The 14,276-nt window shown below is 42.3% G+C and overlaps 1 protein-coding gene across 1 annotated transcript in view; it reads right to left on the reverse strand.

The window, feature by feature from the left end:
• The window catches only part of LOC143982448 (uncharacterized), a 175,028-nt gene extending 161,388 nt beyond the window's left edge, over positions 1-13,640 (reverse strand). The window contains exon 1 of the mRNA XM_077481160.1: positions 13,523-13,640. The gene's annotated coding sequence lies outside the window, so the exon portion shown is untranslated. The remainder of the gene's footprint in view (positions 1-13,522) is intronic.
• Positions 13,641-14,276: the final 636 nt, after the last annotated feature.

Here is a 14,276-nt window from a genome sequence, read left to right on the forward strand (position 1 = left end):
ATTTTTTAATGTTTACTCTCATTTATTTCACATAAATTTTTATACCAATTTCTATTTACATAAGTATGGGGTTCTATTTTCCATTTTTAATTGTTTAATTCATATTGTAAATTGTTGTCTTCACCACTGCCGCATACCTAGAAATATGAAGTCGCTCATTTTAAGAATAAAGACACAATCGTTGGTTGTGTCTTTCCTTCTCTTCTATTACAAACAGCAGAGACTGTGGATCTGCGCAAGTGCCACATGAACTCCAGCTTACAAACAATAGGTGTGTCTATCTAACATCCTATTCCAGCAAGAAAAATGGCATTTATGCGCTCCAAGATGGCCGCTCCAGACGACGTCCAATGACGAAACGCGTAGGGCGTGGCCTAAGGTGTACACTCTCTCACTACAGCGGCAGCGGTGAATTCAAATGCTGTGAACAGCTTATACATTGAGGCGCTTTATTCATCCTTCGTTTTGTGAGTAGCATTTCATGTACCTAATAAAATGTTGTTTTAAACTGGATCACACTATGTATGCTTCATTCTGTTTCTAATGAGGGAAACTACTGGATGGTAACCGGAGCAGCTCTATATAGCGACACAGGGGTTTACACTGTGGAGGCGCATTAACCCCTTAAAGCGGGAGTCCGCCGGGAGTTCCGCTGTTTTTTTTAAAAAGCCAGCAGCTACAAATACTGCAGCTGCTGACTTTTAAAATAGTGACACTTACCTGTCCAGCGCGCCTGCGATGTCGGCACCCGAAGCCGATCTCTCGATCGTCTCTCGGGTGCTGCCGCCGCCATCTTGGGTATGGGAATCAGGAAGTGGAGCCTTTCGGCTTCATTTCCCGGTTCCCTACTGCGCATGCGCGAGTCGCGCTGCGCAATAAGGATGGACCCGCTGCCTCTGGGATCTGTATGTTTCCCAGCAGGCAGCGGGGGGACTTTCGGAAAGGGGCATAATCTACGCCCCTTTCCGCAGAGAGCTATCCCGGAAGTGGGTGCAGATACCTGTACTGTACAGGTATCTGCACCCCCCTCCCCCCTGAAAGGTGCCAATTGTGGCGCCGGAGGGGGGGGGTTCCGATGAGCGGAAGGTCCACTTTAGGGTGGACCTCCGCTTTAAATGAAAGTATATTACATTATCCTGAAATCCGAGAGGATCTGACTAGGGAAATTAATTGGTATTTTCAGATTAATGATAACAGGGGGAAGACCCCAGGAATAGTATGGGAAGACCATAAAGTGGTAATCTGAGGAATTTTAATAACACATGGCTTCCAAATAAAGAAGGCTTGAGAAGAACAAACAAAAAAGCTACTGGAAGAGATACAGGAAATAGAGACACAACATAAGAGGATACCAGAAAAGGAAATATGAATTGAACTAGCACATCTGAGAAGACAGTTATCTGATCGCCTCCGGTACAAAGCAAATGTAATACTACAACAAGGCAGGAGGGTGATACAGTATATGAATCTGGAGTCAAGTGTGGCAAAGTGTTGGCAAGAAAATTAAAAAAACTACAGACATGGTCATACATACCATATTTTAAAACAAAAGGAGGTCAAAAACGTTCAATGCCAAAAGATATTGTAAAGGAATTCAGAGAGTACTATACCTCATTATATAATCTTCCGGTGCCTTCCTTGCCCCCCATGCCTTTGGAAGAATATTTAAACTCCTCACAATTAGTTTGATTACCATCCCCAATTTGAAGAGAATTGGAGAAACCAATCAAAATGCTTATAGTAATGAAGATGATAAAACAGGGAAAGCTCCCAGTCCAGATGGTTTCTCTATACAGTATTTTAAAATGTTCTTTACATTATTAGGCCCACATATGGTAAAAACATTTAATGCACTAGGGCAGATAACGGACCCTCCACTTGACATTTATGTTAGAAGTGCTAAAACATATGGGCCTGGGAGATCGAATGTTACATTGGATAGCCGGCATATACTCAACACCACAGGCCCTGGTTAAGGTTACATTCAGAAAACTTTTCAATTAGAAATGGGACCCGCCAGGGTTGCCCCCTTTCGCCCCTTTTGTTTGCTCTGACGCTGGAGCCTTTATTAAATAGAATTCGACAGAACCCCAATATTAGGGGTATATGCTTGGGAGAACAAGAATATAAAGTCTCGGCTTATGCGGAAGACTTACTTTTCTCACTCACTAGTCCACAAACTTAATTACCAAACCTTATGAAGGAAGTGGAACGATACGAAGCTCTGTCAAATTTTAAAATAAACTTTAGCAAATTGGAGACGATGGGGGTGTCACTGGCGGGCCCCATGCAAATTCGTTTAGTTTAACCACTTGCCGACCGCCGCACGACGATATACGTCGACAGAATGGCACGGGCAGGCATATGGGCGTACCTGTACGTCCCTGCCTTCCCGCGGGTGGGGGGCCCGATCGGGCCCCCCCCCGGGTGCCAGCGGCGGTCGGGATCCGTTCAGGAGCGATCCGGGATGAGGGGGCGGCCATTCATTCATGGCCACCCCCTCGCGATCGCTCCTGACGAATGGAAGTGAGGCGTGACATCACTTCCTCTCCTGTAATGTAAACACAGGCAGAGGAAGTGATGTAATCTCTCCTCCGTGACGGTATTTTTCGTTCCGGCACCGAGGAGAGAGGATCGGTGAGTTGCACCAACACGACACTACACAGTAGAACATGCCAGGCACACTCTCACCCCCCCTTCACCCCCCGATCACCCCCCCAATCACCCCTGCCCCCCCAGTCACAGTGACACCAATTGCATTTTTTTTTTTTGCATTGGTGTCATTTGTGACTGTAATAACTGTTAGGGCAGTTAGGGTTAGCCCCCTTTAGTTCTAAGGTACCCCCCTAACCCCCCCCAATAAAGGTTTAACCCCGTGATCACCCCCCGTCGCCAGTGTCACTAAGGCTGGGTTCACATTGCAGCGGTTTATGAGAACGGATGTGATTCGCACTGCACTGCAGTGCAAATCACATCCGATCTCTGTGCGATTCGAGTTCAGCCATACAGATAGTATGGCTGAATTTGCGTCGCACCCACCGCACCCGCCGCACCCGCCGCAAATTCGCACGGGACCCTTTTTTTGGTCCGCAGCAGAATCGGATCGCATGGGTGTTCACACCATGCGATCCGAGTTTGCAGATTGCACTGCGATATGCGAACTGATCTGGGGGTGTCATTAACATTTCACTGACACTCCCAGCAGTTCGCATAGGGCAGTGTGAACTGCCGCCGGGAGGCATGCGATGCGGGAACCCGCCGCGGATTCGTGGCGTTCCTGCATCGCTCCAGTGTGAACCCAGCCTAATAAGCGATCATTTTTCTGATCGCTGTATTAGTGTCACAGGTGACGCTAGTTAGGCAGGTAGGTATTTAGGTTCGCCGCAGCTTTTTATAGCGTCAGGGACCCCCATATACTACCGCATAAAGCCCCCTGATTGCCCCCTAGTTAACCCTTTCACCAGTGATCACCATATAACTGTTACAGGTGACGCTGGTTGGTTAGTTATTTTTTTATAGTTTCAGGGCACCCGCCATTTATTACCTAATAAAGGTTTAACCCCCTGATCACCCGGCGGGTGTCATTTGTTACTGTAATAACTGTTAGGGCAGTTAGGGTTAGCCCCCTTTAGTTCTAAGGTACCCCCCTAACCCCCCCAATAAAGGTTTAACCCCGTGATCACCCCCCGTCGCCAGTGTCACTAAGGCTGGGTTCACATTGCAGCGGTTTAAGAGAACGGATGTGATTCGCACCGCACTGCAGTGCAAATCACATCCGATCTCTGTGCGATTCGAGTTCAGCCATACAGATAGTATGGCTGAATTCGCGTCGCACCCGCCGCACCTGCCGCAAACTCGCACGGGACCCTTTTTTTGGTCCGCAGCAGAATCGGATCGCATGGGTGTTCACACCATGCGATCCGAGTTTGCAGATCGCACTGCGATATGCGAACTGATCTGGGGGTGTCATTAACATTTTACTTACACTCCCAGCAGTTCGCATAGGGCAGTGTGAACTGCCGCCGGGAGGCATGCGATGCGGGAACCCGCCGCGGATTTGTGGCGTTCCTGCATCGCTCCAGTGTGAACCCAGCCTAATAAGCGATCATTTTTCTGATCGCTGTATTAGTGTCACAGGTGACGCTAGTTAGGCAGGTAGGTATTTAGGTTCGCCGCAGCTTTTTATAGCGTCAGGGACCCCCATATACTACCGCATAAAGCCCCCTGATTGCCCCCTAGTTAACCCTTTCACCAGTGATCACCATATAACTGTTACAGGTGACGCTGGTTGGTTAGTTATTTTTTTATAGTTTCAGGGCACCCGCCATTTATTACCTAATAAAGGTTTAACCCCCTGATCACCCGGCGGGTGTCATTTGTTACTGTAATAACTGTTAGGGCAGTTAGGGTTAGCCCCCTTTAGTTCTAAGGTACCCCCCTAACCCCCCCAATAAAGGTTTAACCCCGTGATCACCCCCCGTCGCCAGTGTCACTAAGGCTGGGTTCACATTGCAGCGGTTTATGAGAACGGATGTGATTCGCACCGCACTGCAGTGCAAATCACATCCGATCTCTGTGCGATTCGAGTTCAGCCATACAGATAGTATGGCTGAATTCGCGTCGCACCCGCCGCACCTGCCGCAAACTCTCACGGGACCCTTTTTTTGGTCCGCAGCACAATCGGATCGCATGGGTGTTCACACCATGCGATCCGAGTTTGCAGATCGCACTGCGATATGCGAACTGATCTGGGGGTGTCATTAACATTTTACTTACACTCCCAGCAGTTCGCATAGGGCAGTGTGAACTGCCGCTGGGAGGCATGCGATGCGGGAACCCGCCGCGGATTCGTGGCGTTCCTGCATCGCTCCAGTGTGAACCCAGCCCAATAAGCAATCGTTTTTCTGATCGCTGTATTAGTGTCACAGGTGACGCTAGTTAGGCAGGTAGGTATTTAGGTTCGCCGCAGCTTTTTATAGCGCCAGGGACCCCCATATACTACCGCATAAAGCCCCCTGATTGCCCCCTAGTTAACCCTTTCACCAGTGATCACCATATAACTGTTACAGGTGACGCTGGTTGGTTAGTTATTTTTTTATAGTTTCAGGGCACCCGCCATTTATTACCTAATAAAGGTTTAACCCCCTGATCACCTGGTGGGTGATATAAGTTTGAGGGTCAGATAAGGTCTGCGTCGCCCCAGGCAGCGTCAGGTTAGTGCCAGTACCGCTAACACCCACGCACAAAGTATACACCTCCCTTAGTAATATAGTATCTGATCAGATCTATATTAGCGTCGCCAGCAGTTTAGGTTTCCCAAAACGCATTGTTAGCGGGATCAGCCCAGATACCTGCTAGCACCTGCATTTAGCCCCTCCGCCAAGCCCAGAACAGCCCACCCAAGTGCAGTATCGATCGATCACTGTCACTTACAAAACACAACACACATAACTGCAGCATTTGCAGAGTCAGGCCTGATCCCTGCGATCGCTAAGTTTTTCTTGTAGCGTTTTGATACAGTCGCTGACAGCCTAGGTGCTTTTTTACCTGTGAGTCTCACTAGTGTACCCCTAAATTTAGGGGTGTCTACTTTCCAAAATGGGGTCATTTGGGGGGGTTTGTGCCATCTTGGCATTTTATGGTCTTCAAAACTGTAATAGGTAGTGAAGTCAAAAATTTACGCCCTTAGAAAGCCTGAAGGCGGTGCTTGGTTTTTGGGGCCCCGTACGCGGCTAGGCTCCCAAAAAGTCCCACATATGTGGTATCCCCGTACTCAGGAGAAGCAGCAGAATTTATTTTGGGGTGTCATTTCACATATGCCCATAGCATGTGTGAGCAATATATCATTTAGTGACAACTTTGTGAAAAAAAAATAAAAAAAAATAAAAGTTTGTAATTTTCCCGCAACTTGTGCCAAATATAAAATATTCCATGGACTCAACATGCCTCTCAGCAAATAGCTTGGGGTGTCTACTTTCTAAAATGGGGTCATTTGTGGGGGTTTTGTGCCATCTTGGCATTTTATGGCCTTCAAAACTGTAATAGGTAGTGAGGAGTGAAGTCAAAAATGTACGCCCTTAGAAAACCTGAAGGCGGTTCTTGGCTTTCGGGGCCCCGTACGCGGCTAGGCTCCCAAAAAATCCCACACATGTGGTATCCCCGTACTCAGGAGAAGCAGCAGAATTTATTTTGGGGTGTCATTTCACATATGCCCATGGCATGCGTGAGCAATATATCATTTAGTGACAACTTTGTGAAAAAAAAAAAAAGTTTAATTTTCCCGCAACTTGTGGCAAAATATAAAATATTCCATGGACTCAACATGCCTCTCAGCAAATAGCTTGGGGTGTCTACTTTCTAAAATGGGGTAATTTGTGGGGGTTTTGTGCCATCTTGGCATTTTATGGCCTTCAAAACTGTAATAGGTAGTGAGGAGTGAAGTCAAAAATTTACGCCCTTAGAAAGCCTGAAGGCGGTGCTTGGTTTCGGGGCCCCGTACGCGGCTAGGCTCCCAAAAAGTCCCACATATGTGGTATCCCCATACTCAGGAGAAGCAGCAGAACTTATTTTGGGGTGTCATTTCACATATGCCCATAGCATGTGTGAGCAATATATCATTTAGTGACAACTTTGTGAAAAAAAAAAAAAAAAAAAAAAAAAGTTTGTAATTTTCCCGCAACTTGTGCCAAATATAAAATATTCCATGGACTCAACATGCCTCTCAGCAAATAGCTTGGGGTGTCTTCTTTCTAAAATGGGGTCATTTGTGGGGGTTTTGTGCCATCTTGGCATTTTATGGTCTTCAAAACTGTGATAGGTAGTGAGGAGTGAAATTACAAATGTATGCCCTTAGAAATCCTGAAGGCGGTGCTTGGCTTTCGGGGCCCCGTACATAGCTAGGCTTCCAAAAAGTCGACCACATGTGGTATCCCCATACTCAGGAGAAGCAGCAGAATGTATTTTGGGGTACAATTCCACATATAACCATGGCATGTGTGAGCAATATATCATTTAGTGACAACTTTGTGTAAAAAAAATATATATATTTTTTTGTCATTATTCAATCGCTTGAGGCAAAAAAATTAAATATTCAATGGGCTCAACATGCCTCTTATCAATTTCCTTAGGGTATCTACTTTCCAAAATGGGGTCATTTGGGGGGGTTTTGTACTGCCCTGCCATTTTAGCACCTCAAGAAATGAGATAGGCAGTCATAAACTAAAAGCTGCGTAAATTCCAGAAAACGTACCTTAGTTTGTAGATGTGACAACTTTTGCGCAAACCAATAAATATACAGTTATTGACTTTTTTAATAATAAAAATCGCAGAGTCAGTCAAATACCTTTAAAAGAAAGCTCTATTTGTGGGAAAAAAAGGACGCAAATTTTGTTTGGGTACAACATTGCATGACCGCAATTACCAGTTAAAGCAGCGCAGTGCCAAATTGTAAAAAGACCTCTGGTCATTGACCAGCAAAATGGTCCGGTCTGAAAGTGGTTAAAGAACAATTTCAAGTTCAATTGGACAACAACCACATTAAAATATTTAGGAGCACAGATCTCCCCAAAGTTAACAGATACTTACGTCCTGAACGTCCCACCTCTACTTAGGGATGTTAGAACAATATTAGACAGATGGAATAAAACTACGCACTCTTGCTTTGGGAGATGCAATATTCTAAAAATGAATATAGTACCAAAATTCCTGTATCTCTTCCAGGTGTTACCTATTTCTATCCCCATGGCCTTCTTTAGTCAAATTCGAGCCGAGTTCACAAAATGTATTTGGGCCAATAGACGCTCAAGGATTAACAGAGGTCTGTTGACATTGTCTAAAGAATCAGGAGGAATAGCAGCACCAGACTTATATAAATATTATCAGGCCGCCCAGCCCGGCAGAATGATTGACTGGTGTAGACACAGGGATTATAAATTGTGGACCACCATTGAACAACAAGTAAGCCCAGTCCCATTAAATAGAGCCATATGGTGTTATGCAGCCTTACCCCCCACGGTAAAAACACATCCTACGATAGGCCCTACACTCTGTATAGGTTCTAAGATTGTTCAGAACCCTAAATTTTCCACCCCAAATTCACCTCTGTTTCCCATTTTGGGAAATCCAGATTTTTCGCTCAGCCTAGAGCCAGGAGTATTTGGGAAATTGAGAGAGAAAGGGTGCTTTCAAGCCTCACATTTCTCGATCTCTAATGATTGGTCAACAATAGAACTTTTAATGCAACATGGAGGACAATATGAAATACCTTTCTAGCAAGCACGACAGATAAGACACTTCTTGGAAACACTGGGAGCGACAGAAAGTTATAGTGGACCACGTACAAAATTTGAGATGTATTGCAAAAAGAATGGGCCCCTTATCTCTAAAATGTACGCATTGTTGACAGCAGCTCCAGAGGACTTTATAATGACAAGTCTGGTTAAATGGGAGAGAGATCTGGACCAAACTTTCACATCAGACCAACGTCAGAAAATAATACACCTGATGCTAAAATCGTCTAGGTGTACAAAGATACAGGAGCCGAGTTACAAATTATTAACACGTTGGTACTCTATCAATATTGAACACATTTTTCCCAGACGCTTCAGTAATTAGACAGTTCTGGCAAGAAGTGCACAGAATTACTCAATTGTTTACTGAATATCATATCCTTGAGGACTCAGCATTTTTCCCTATTACAATGTTCACAAAGCTCAATTGAAAGATATAAGAACTCAGTGGTATGCCACTTGGTGAATGCAGGAAAAAAGTGTTGGAATGAGCCAAGAATTGGGATAATGGAAAATTTGATACCTATGTCTCCTGATAGAATGGAATGTACTTCCCAAATATGGGCTCCCTGGGATATATTCTTACAAACGGAGGAGGGGAAGAGGTTGATTGGAGAGGAGAAAGGAGAGTAGGATAGGTAGGAATGGTAAATGGGGGGATACAGTTAAAGGACCATGAATCCCTCTGGATGGGGAGACCAGGTGGGGGGAGGGGGGTTTCTTTTTTCCGAGGGTCGTTTTAGATGCCCTTTCAGGCCTGGGCCACAGAGTAGGAGGAGGTAAAGGGGAACTGTTTTTTGTGTTATATATATAAAAATATAAAAAAACACAGGAATGCAGATCTTAGATTTGGATATTATGCCTGGGTTTGAAGTATGTTTGTAAAAAAGATTCTATATAATTTTCTAGCAAATAATACTAGTTTAAACTTGTAAACAAAAAGTTCCAGAAAAGGCCTGGTCAGCAAGTGGTTAATGCCAGTGGCAGTTAGTCAGTCCCCCACAGCGTCAGTTAGTGTCAGATTGACTGTTGTATATGTTTTATGGCAGAAGTAAAAAATATAATTTTTTTCTTTATAAATTTCCGCCATTTTTCGTTTATATTGCAAAAAAGATTAACAACTCAGTGATGATCAAAGACCACCAAAAAAAAGCTCTATTTATGTGAAAAAAATTATATAGATTTTGTTTAGGTACAGTGTTGCATGACTGCGCAATTATCACCTAAAGTAGCGTAATAGAAAAAAATGGCCTGGTCATGAAGGGGGTAAAATCTTTCAGAGGGCAAGTGGTTAAATGCAATAAGACATAGGGGACAAATAACACTGACAATAATATTAATAATACTGATGAGTAACACTGATGAATAATAGTCTTAAAGTGGTTGTAAACCCTGTACTACCACTTTTACCTACAGGTAAGCCTATAATAAGGCAACATGAATATCTCCTAAACTTGCACTGTTTAGGAGATATTCACTGTATCGCACGGTTTCTTCAGTAGCTGTGCCATGACCGGGGGCTCCCGTGAGCATTCCAATCACAGTGCTGGAGCCTGCAAACCCTGAAAAAAAAATCCAGGAGACATGTCGTTGGTCACAGCGGTGTGCGGGGATCACTGTAACAGCTTTGATCTAAGGTAAATATTTCTTAATAAGCTAGTATGCAATGCATCATAGCTCGTTATGCCTTTATCCGGCAGGTTGTTTTTTGTTTTGTTTTTGAGAGAGAGAGTTTACAACCACTTTTACCACCTCCCACCCGGCCACTGCACATATACGGTCGAGTGGGAGCTTCCTCCCTCTGAGTGGACGTTCAGGAACGCGCACAGGCACGCACGCGCAATCCCAATGCGTTCTTATCACCCGAACACAGCGCATCTCTGATTGGTAGGAGGACTCTGTCATTGGCCCTCCTGATCACATGAGGGCTGTGTCCAATCAGAGACATCATGTGATGTAAATAGAGCGCTGGTTGCTAGGCGATTGGCTCTCCTCTCCTCATACAGAAGTTGTCAGTGAGGAGAGGAGAGCAGATTGCTGCAACCAGCCAGTGATCAGTGAGTATGAGCTTTTTTTTTTACAGCTTTTTACACACTGATCACTGGCCCAGTGTCCCCACACATGTAAACACACAATGGGGGTTATTTACTAAAGGAAAATCCACTTTGCACTGCAAGTGCACTTGAAAATGCACTGAAAGTGCACTTGGAAGTAAAGTCACTGTAGATCCAAGGGGGACATGCAAGGAAAATAAAAAACAGCATTTTAGCTTGCACATGATTGGACGATAAAATCAGCAGAGTTTCCACTCATTTCAGATATACCCCTTAGATTTAGAGCGACTGCATTTGAAAGTGCACTTTGCCATGCAAAGAGGATTTGCCTTTCATAAATAACCCCCAATGTCCCAAAAATAGTGTCCCCAAAACACTGTCCCCACACACATCCCCACACAGTAAAAACACCTGTCCCCACATATCTAACACTAAAGCCCCATACACACTATCAGATTATCTGCTGAGTTTTTCCTTCAGATTTACCAAAACCATGTAGTAGAAGCGCCTGCCTCATTGCATACACATTGAAACTCCTAAGGTTTGTCCTCATATTATATGGTTTTGGTAAATCTGAAGGAAAAACTCAGCAGATAATCTGATAGTGTGTATGGGGCTTATAATCATATGTCCCAATGATCATTTGCACACATATGTCTGTGATCATCTGCACACAACTGTACATGATCATCTGCGTAAATATGTCTGTGATCACACAAACCAATTATTATACACTTAACAGGATTTTTTTTGTACTAAAGACATGTAGCAGAATACAATTTGGCTTAAATTTATGACAAAATTCGATTTTATTGGATCTTTTTTAAAACAAAGTAGAACATTTTTTTTTTCAAAATTTCCGCTCTTTTACACAATTTACACACCTGGGTAAGCATTGCTCCCCTTTGGACTAAGCACATTGAGACTATTTTCATATTAAAAATGTCTTGTATTATATATGCATCTAACTGTACGGCACATATGTACATTTTGGACTTTTAAACTTTTTCTTTATGTTATTGTTAGTTACATACTCCCCTGAAGAAGCACAAATGCGAAACATGTCGGGAGGAAGTACGATCAGTTTCAGCAACTAACACTTTCAGGATCCCCTATACCCTATAGCTATGCATTTTTTGTACAATGAGTGTATTTGCTGTTATTGTCTTTTATAAAATATATTTTTAATGCATTTCTAAATAAAAAAGTTACGAATTCTTTTAAAAGAAATCTTTGCTTCTCTATAAATTGTACCGTATAAAAATCCCCTGCTCCCTTTTTCCTTTTCTAGGATACAATATTCTCATATTATATGGTTTTGGTAAATCTGAAGGAAAAACTCAGCAGATAATCTGATAGTGTGTATGGGGCTTATAATCATATGTCCCAATGATCATTTGCACACATATGTCTGTGATCATCTGCACACAACTGTACATGATCATCTGCGTACATATGTCTGTGATCACACAAACCAATTATTATACACTTAACAGGATTTTTTTTGTACTAAAGACATGTAGCAGAATACAATTTGGCTTAAATTTATGACAAAATTCGATTTTATTGGATCTTTTTTAAAACAAAGTAGAACATTTTTTTTTTCAAAATTTCCGCTCTTTTTCCGCTTATATCGCAAAAAATTAAAAATTTATTTGTGAATAAATATCACCAAAAGAAAGCTCTATTTGTGTGAACAAAATGATAAAAATTTCATTTGGGTACAGTGTTGCATGACTGCGCAAGCCTTATTGAAAGTGCAAGAGCGCTGAAAGCTGAAAACTGGCCTGGAAAGGAAAGGAGCGAAAGTGCCCAGTACTGAAGTGGTTAATACTGATCAGATTATGGGGAGACAACTGACATTACATTTAGTGACTCAAATCCAGGACTAGACTGGAGTGAAAGCACAAACAACCAATGTGTAGAAATCTTGCAAGTATAAAAATGCTTGTCTTCATCATACATTTTCAATGTTATCACTATTCATTTAATAGCCGTCATTTTGTTTTCCCTTATATTGCAAATTGGTATAGGTAAGTGCAATGACAATTCTGGAGGCAGGACTAGAGCCATGGAAGTAATAGGCTGCTTTATCGGGGATACTTCTTGTAGCTCTCATTTCTATTAACGAGGTAACCATGTAAGGTTTGACTATCACTGTTAACAGGTCTTAAATACAGAAAAGTGGAGCCATTGACTATATATTTTAATCATAACTTTAACTATCATTTTTCCATTTAAAGATATGAAAAGATTGGCTGCTAAGGCCAACTCTATTATTTTTCTTCGCTATTTTGTTCTTCAATGTCTCTTTGAATGTCAACAACATGCCACAGTTCACATTCACATCAATTTTTTGACATTGGAAATTTTTCAAAATGTGCTAAGGCTATTGAAGAACTTGTGAAGAAATACAGGTGTTATGAAAAGGGTTCTTTAAGCACAATTCACAATGCAAGGTGGCCTTGAACAACAAATGCATGTTGAGAATGAGCATCATTTTTTTTTCTAGGTTCTGTTTCCTACTTGTACATTATTAACTCTTGTACTTTCAGACTACATTATGTCATTAATATATAGCTTATTTTTTGACATATGGACAGACGCCTATGATGTCAACCCTATCACCAACAAGCACTTTAACCCTTTAAAGTCCACATTTTTCAATGAGTTAGTGTGACTCAAAATGTGCTCTACCAAATGGTGGAACAGAACGTCAATGGGTTAACATAGGAACACAAAATATAGAACTTGTGATAGCTGAAACTCAGCAGGATTATACAGTGTAGACTGGTACTTAGCCCTTGCTTGCATCTTCTTTTCCCAATAAAGTTAACCTTTATGTTTTTCTACCAGCAATGTCGAATCTCGACACACATAGCTTTATGATGTGTCTGGAAATGCAAGTCCTGCAGTCTGCTGACATTTATATTACTGGCCAGGCCTGTATAACCAGTGTTATGGATGCAAGAACAAAAAAAAAATGAATGAAGCTGCAGATATGGCAGGCTGGGAAGTAACACGCACAGAACATTCCCCTGCAGCAAACTTACACTGAAATGAAGAGGATGCAACACATTTTTGCTAAAGATTATCTTGGTAGTTGGCAGATGTGACAGAAAAAAAAGGTCATGCCCTGTTTATGGTATGTAAAGAATATATAAGTTTGGGGATCCTTACCTAGAGATCTGTAGATAGGATGCTCTGATCAGATGTTCAGTTCAAGCTGAGTCTATCAGAATAGACCCTTGTACTCTGTTAGAAAGAATCAGGGATTAGAGGGGAGGAGAGCTGTTATTCTCTCCGCTGTATGGTTACTAAGCAGCATGCACAGAGGAGGATGGAATGAGCCATATAACATACACTACCACAACTGGAGAGTTGCTTTATGTGTCTTTATTTGTATTCAAGACAGCTATCGACTAAAAAAAAAATGCCGATGTTTGTAGTGCAATTGTGTATGAATGGTTAAACCTAAATTCCTTAGCAGCTTATTTGTACTGCTGTCCGTAACAAATCCTAGTGTATGTTTTGATAGTGTTATTCTATATATTCTGGCATTTATGGTGTGTGTGTGTGTGTTATATCAGTGCACATTTTCTCTATAAGACTATAATTGTGCTTATAGCAAATAAAGACTGTGAATGATTAAATCAAACCAATAATATCAGCAACATTCTCTCTCACATGAAATCGAGCAGATGCATAATAATCAAATAAAAAAAAGGAGTGGACAAACATTTTGATGAGATTAGATATCATTTATAAACACTGATATGTATACAGATACTCCTTGTTTAATGACTTACCTGTTTAGTAACCACTCAGACTTACGACCAGCTCTCCCCACCATAACGACCCGCTATACATCATTGTATTGTACAGTACAGTACAGAATTTTTATTTGTGTTCTGTACTTTTGCAAATTAAAACA

This window comes from Lithobates pipiens, unplaced genomic scaffold, assembly GCF_037356315.1.
Source record: "Lithobates pipiens isolate NorthernLeopardFrog02 unplaced genomic scaffold, aLitPip1_a1.2 Scaffold_16, whole genome shotgun sequence".
Taxonomy (NCBI): Eukaryota; Metazoa; Chordata; class Amphibia; order Anura; family Ranidae; genus Lithobates; species Lithobates pipiens.